A 7,012-nucleotide genomic window follows, 5' to 3' on the forward strand; every position below is an offset into this window, starting at 1 on the left:
TGACTTGTGGGAGGGGCTGTTGATGACGCCACATGTGCGAGCCACTGGTGGTGGATAAACAGCTGATAGCAGGAATGAGCAGCTAGTAGCAAGAGGGAAACACAAACCTGACAGACACTGTAAAGATGAGCAACTGGGGAGACAAGGAATTGTGCGCCCTCCTTGTCCTCGCAAACAAAGAGGCCATTAACCGCCAGGTGAAGGATGGGCCGAATTACGAGAGAATCGCCGCCTGACCAGCCACGGCTTCCCTCCCACGGCTTCCCTCCCACGTCACTGGTTACGTCACACGTTACTTGCTCACGCCCCCCATTGCCCCGAAAAAGGCGCATTCTGTATAAACAAAAGTAGGTAGGCAGCATTTTGCTGCACTCCCCGATTTAGTGTTTATACTGCCAATGCTGAAAGAAGACTGATTGGGCTTTCCTGCAAATTTGCACAACTCCTGTTTAAAAAGGTCTTGAGACTAGAAGAAGTGCACTATGGTTAGCTGGGCCACCTTAAAGGTCAGTCCACCTTAAGAGGGTCTGATTAGGTTTGAATGGGCTCTAGGTGTAACTCATTCATGCTACTATACACCATGCAAGTCCTCAGGCTGCAAAGTCACTGCTCCCCATTCCTGTGGTGAGTTATGTTGGGGTGTACAATCAGGCACTGTCCTTTGTTTCTTTGATAGGTGTGTTTTGGTGTCCTGCATGTGGCTCCTAAATTGTATTGATGGCCAGCATGCTTTTTCAAGTGACGGAGAGGGTATATTTTGACATTTTTAAAAAGTGTATTGATATGAAACAGTCAAATGGTGGAGCAGAATTATTGCCATGTAGGTTTTTCCAAAGACGGAATTTGTGTTTAGTGCATAACAATACAGTGAGTAACAAAAAAAAGCCAAGTCAAAGTGAATCTGCTGTTGTGGCTTGAGATTTTGGTCTTGATGGACTGCAGCTTCTTGCTGGAGGGAGGTGTTTTAAAAAGTTGGGCGTTTGAGGGGTCGGCAATTATCTTTCATGCTCGCCTCAGGGTCCTGGAGGGATGGAAGATTGCAGCCTTCTCAGCAGAGCAAATAATATGCTGCAGTAGCAAATGGTGATGAAGGAGGTGATGATGGACTTGATGGCGGTGTAGACGTGCGCCATCATCACCCTCGTCAGGTTGAACTTCCTCAGCTGCCGTGGGAAATGCATTGAGGTAGCTGATGTTCTCCCACTTGAGGTCCTGGGTGATGATGGTGTCCAGGATGCAGACGGACTCCACAGTGTCTGTCTCGCGGGGCGGTGATAATTAAAGTGGGATCATGTGAGGCTCTCTGTAAAGACACACAGCACCTCTCGTTGTTGGCCTGCAGGTCGAGCTTTCTCCTCTTCCTGTTGGGCTTTAGCACAGAGGAACAATGTGTATAGATCTCTGAAATCTTAAGTCCTCAGTGTAAATCATCAGCAGGGAAGTAATGTAATGTCTACATGTTTGACACTAGTACACAGAGCAATTTCCTCTTCCTTAGTTGTCTTCCTGATTGAATTCCTGCCTGTGAAACAGCTGCTGAATCACCATTGTGTAATGTTTGTTTTCTTAGTTGATTGAATAAATGCAAGTAAATTACATCAGTGAACCATCAGTCATTTAAAAGCAGTACAAAGTATTGAGGTATTTAAAAGTGGCAACAAATAAACTGGCACCTGGAGTGTAATCCAATCACTAGACCGGGCCCACATTAAAGGAAAGCACTGAACTGATATAAGAAGGTAAAAGGTCAATAAGAGCTTTATAAATTAATAAAACCCAAGGTCTTTGACGTCTTACACAGAGAGAGGGCCACCCAACCTTAGCACATAAATCACAGTGATGGCTGTTACAGCTATCTACAGTGATGGATCTTAAGGCAGAGTGATATACAGAGTCCAGGGGTGTCAGAGTGGCAGCTGAGGTGTGCATGTGTAAAATATCACCATAATCTAATACTGATTAAAAGAAGTTGCCCCTGTGTTTTCCTGATTTCCCCGCCCACTTGTTCTGTGTTCATGGTGTCTGTTTCTCTTGTCTGGGCGTGGCTCCTGCTCATCTCATTACTCACCTCACAGCTGCTCTGCATCAAGTTGATTGCCACCGTCCTCTCCTGCAGTGTACATATACCTGGTCTTTCTCTCCATTCATCGCCAGTTTGTTGTTGTGTATGTCCCAACCCTCACCTATGGTCATGAGCTCTGGGTAGTGACTGAAAGAATGAGATCGTGGATACAAGTGGCCGAAATGAGTTTCTTCCTTGGGGTGGCTGGGCTCAGCCTTAGAGATAGGGTGAGGAGCTCAGACATCCGGAGGGAGCTCGGAGTAGAGCCGCTGTTCCTTCGCGTCGAAAGGGGTCAGTTGAGGTGGTTTGGGCATCTGATCAGGATGCCTCCTGGTGCCTCCAATTAGACGTGTTTCAGGCACGTCCCACTGGTAGGAGGCCCCGGGGCAGACCCAGAACATGCTGGAGGGATTCCATATCTCATCTGGCCTGGGAATGCCTTGCTTTAAAGTGTTGCTGGACAGAGGGATGTCTGGGGTGCTTTGCTTGGCCTGCTGCCCCCAGAAAAGCAGATGAATGAATGAATGAATATTTTATTTTCCTGTCTGGACATTTACATGACCCATCCTACATGGGATTATACAGACACATTAAATACAACAAAACAAACATTCCAGCTAATTGGACAGCACAATATCTATACATAAGCCTCCCACCAATAAATCATACTCCAATATATATACCAACCTATCAACACACCCACAGCCACCTAACCATAAAAAAGCACAGATCCAAAGATACAAAACAAAACAAAAAACAGAGTTCTATCAGTACCAGACATAAATAAATACATAATTGATCCGATTCATAAACTAATAATATATATCCTGTATCCAGACAAATAAACAAAATTAAATAAATCAAGATAAGATTTGAGACATTTATCTGTTCTAGGTTATTTTTCTTCTCCTGTCCCATGCATTGAAAATAAATTCAGCAAAGGCAAAGACATTATCAAAAAGATATTCAATTAAATCTCCATCCTCCATACTAAATGAATCAAAATCAGGAGCAGAAACACTTCTAAACAAAACTTGTTGTAAATCATGGTATAAAGGGTAAAATGAATTTCATTCTCCACCTCGTTCAGTTCACAATATTCACAGTTTCTGTCCTCTTCAGTTACACCTCTGTATCTTCCAGTTTCAATATGTAGTGGTAATATACCACATCTTAACTGTGCACACAGTGACCTCTTACTTTTAGACAAATTATACTTAACATATTTTTCACATTTATAATCTTTTTTAAATAAACAGCAAGTTCTCAGTTTTGGTTTTTGCAGGATTTCTACTGCCCATGACTGTGTGTGTTTAGTCCTGATTTGTTTTTTCAACTCCTCTACCTCTACAGCTCCCATTTTAAAGCAATCATCTTCAAGTCCACATTCACCTAGTACATCAAATATTTCTGAGACCCATTCTCCTCCAACAGAAAAATCCCAGAGAAATATTTTACTGGCAACCCTCTTGGTTGTTAAATCCAATAACCTGTTCCATAATCTCACCATACTAACTTTCCATCTCATTTCACAAGAATCCCACCCCATATCTCCATTAAATGCCAAAACAGGTGCATATTTATGAAGCCCTGGAAAGAATCGAGTTGCTCAATTATGAACGTTTATGTTCTTTTGAAACCCTTTGAACCCCCAAATACCTGACATATAATCTAGAACAGGACACACATGTTTGATACAGTTTTGAATATGTAGAGTAACCCATTTTGGTTTTACCTATAATACCTCCCAGCGCTCTACTTGCTGAGTCTGCTAGAACTGACGAACCTAGTAAAAAAGACATACTTTCATCTAAAAAGAAACCAAGATACTTATATTTATCTGTGAACTCAAGTTGTTTCTCACCAACATAAAACTGAGAGGTACTCCTCACTGAAAATGATGAAAATGGATGGATGGTGACCACTGATATCTGGGCGCTATCAATGCCCTAAGCAAAGCGCCCACCTTCTGGTTACCCCCTGGTTGCTGTTGTTTAGCACTGTTAATGGAGTCAGCTAGCCACTGGCTCAGCCACCTCCATGCTGAGAACCATGTTCAGACAGTTCATACACGCCGAGTTTCACATCCCAAGGTGTTGTTAGATGAATTCATCACTTTGAACAAAGTCGGGCGAGCTGTTCTCCCCTGGCTCCCAGTCTTTTACTAAGCAAAGCTAATCACAGCTGACTCCAGCCACATACCTAAAGCAGAGATTGAGTGAATAACCCTAATGCCCCAAAAACGTCTTTGGAGCTGAAAATGTACATGTTCTCCACTGGCAGCAGCTTTGAACGCTTTTGAAAATCAACACAAGGCCAAAGCAGCAGAGTGATAAATTATTCAGCATCCTCAAGTGTCCTATATATAGCAGGGTACATATCTCAATGTACCACATGTCACTCACAGATATCCAAACCATACAGTTCATATTCATACAGTATACAGCACAGATAATGCAGTGAAACAAAGACAGTTAGTTTCGTCTAGAGTACTGTTTGTAAAACAGATCAAATTATTTGTTCGTATATAAACATTTATAGTCCAATATTTAATATATAGGCATTTTCATGTGTCCTGCTTTCACGTGGCAGTGTGCTTTAATTTACAATGATTATATATTGTAATTGGGATTTCTCTGGATTGTTTCTGCAGTTGTAGGTCGCCTCTTTAAAGTGTATTATGTAGCCTACTGCTGCCCTCTAGTGGAGATGTGGCTCCATTTCACAGTAACCACTTCAACTGTTCCTCATCTGATGAAAACCTGTTTCTACTTCATCAAGGCAGTCGTGCAAATGACAAAGTTATTTGATCTGTTTATTAACAATATCAGTCAATCTCAGCCAACCACAGCTGATTACAAAAGACAATATACCCATAAAACAATACAAAGGTACAAACAACATATAAACATATTCCACAAGCAAAAAACACCAGTAAATCCCCACGACCCTGAACAGTATAAGCTGTTACAGATAATAAATGAATGAATGAAATTTAGTGCATCTCCATGGAGTTAAACCTCACAAAGTCATAAGCAAAGAGCATTTTCACAGATTACATTTTGTGCATATGGCGTTCATCACACCAGAGCCAAGTGTAAAGAGGTGGGAGGGTGAAGCCTGTCTGCATATGTGACTGCTGTTTACTGTGGACTGATCCCTGTTGTGCAGCATGTCACTGCTTGTAGCTGTCAGTCACCACTCAGGCCCTCAATGGTTTCCAGTTTCCCAGTGAAACCAGATGCTGATGAATGGGAAGTGTGACACCTTTGGACCGGGTCTGAAGAGGCCAGCAGTGTGTGTCGTTAAAGATGTGGTTACTGCGGTCACTCGGATTGTGGGTCAAACTGTCCTCATTGATCTCTGCAGTGAGACAAGCGCCAGATACTTAGCCTATATTCTGCTGGCATTATAAGCAGTGATAGTGGGTAGCATTAGGTTAATCCACTTTTTTATAGTTCATTTTGTATCATACTGTGCTTAATCCTTCAGAAATCAACAGTGGATAGACACACAGAGTATAGGGAAATAAAATGCTTGGGCTTTTAAAGGCCCTACTTTTGGACCGAACCAATAATGACAGAGATTATCTGACAAAAAAACTTTAAAGCTGCATTTATCAATATTTTTATGTTAAGAATAGACCAATTTCATTATTATTTATGTGAAAAGTGTCACTCAAGCAGCAACCTGAAACCTATATAGAACTGCCAAAAACTGCAGTACCGCCAATGTCCACTTGAGGCTGGCTCCAAAAGCGAATCAATCCCCACAGACCTCCATGTTAAAATGCTCAACTATACAGCTGAAATAAACATGTTTACAACCTGGAACAAAAAACAGTTTTGGTCTCTATAGCTAATTTCCCTGTTCATGACAATTGTACGGAGGGTGAATTAAGACTTAAAGTTACGCATGTTTAAAATTATGCATTGACAAGTTGCTACCCTGGTGACAACTAGGGTTGGGTATCGTTTAGGTTTTATCCGATATCGGTGCCAAACCGGTACTTTTGAAACGGTGCCGGTGTTTAAACGGTGCCCCAACCGGTGCTTAAAGAATGGAAAACATACAAACTTTGTCCAAAAACGGTGCCTTTTTATTAAGGCATTTTGTGACACACAAGTTGAACAGAATATTAATTTAAAATCCTTAAATAATATAAATACAACAGACTAAGAAATTAACCGATATAAAAATTCACAACAAACTGTTAGAATTATCATAATAAAAACAGCAGCATATCAAAACCAGCAGCAATACATTTACTCGACATAAATTACACATTAACAACATTAAGTTACTCACCCGAAGAAGAACGGCTGCTGTCATCATCTGTAGCGTCAACGACACTGGCAGGGCTGGGAGTGGGACTCTCTTCTCCGGGGATGCTGCTAACTCCAATAGCGGCAGAAGATGTGCTTGGCGTGGGGTCTCGCAGGCTATTAAAGACGGTGCATTGCTCGGCTTTTAAAAAAATGCCATGCGTCGTCAGATGCTTAATCATATTCGAGGTGTTACCTCCCTTGCACAATATCGCCTTCGAGCACTTGTTGCAGGCAGCCGAGTCTGCATCTTTTGAGGTGAAGTGCAGCCAAACTTTCAACCATTTCGCCTTCGGCATTTTAGGTTCACTTCAATCCAATCAAGGGTTATTGTGTGCAGGTGCAGGTGAAATATACTGACGTGACGTCACGTGTAGCGCACATCCACGGCTGCCCAATGAGCTGGATGCACTTCTCGGCAGGGATCCAAAACTCTGCATAACACCGGCACGGCAATAGAGGTAAGGGGGCGGTAATGAATGAAAAATTCAGTGGCACCGAAATGAAGCACCGAAATCTGCGTTGCTTTCCGGTCTGGTTAATACCGTTTACGTCGGCACTGGTGCTGTCATGGTACCGGGTATCGGTACCCATCCCTAGTGACAACGTTGGTGACGTGATCATA

This window comes from Epinephelus lanceolatus, chromosome 16 (assembly GCF_041903045.1).
Source record: "Epinephelus lanceolatus isolate andai-2023 chromosome 16, ASM4190304v1, whole genome shotgun sequence".
Taxonomy (NCBI): Eukaryota; Metazoa; Chordata; class Actinopteri; order Perciformes; family Serranidae; genus Epinephelus; species Epinephelus lanceolatus.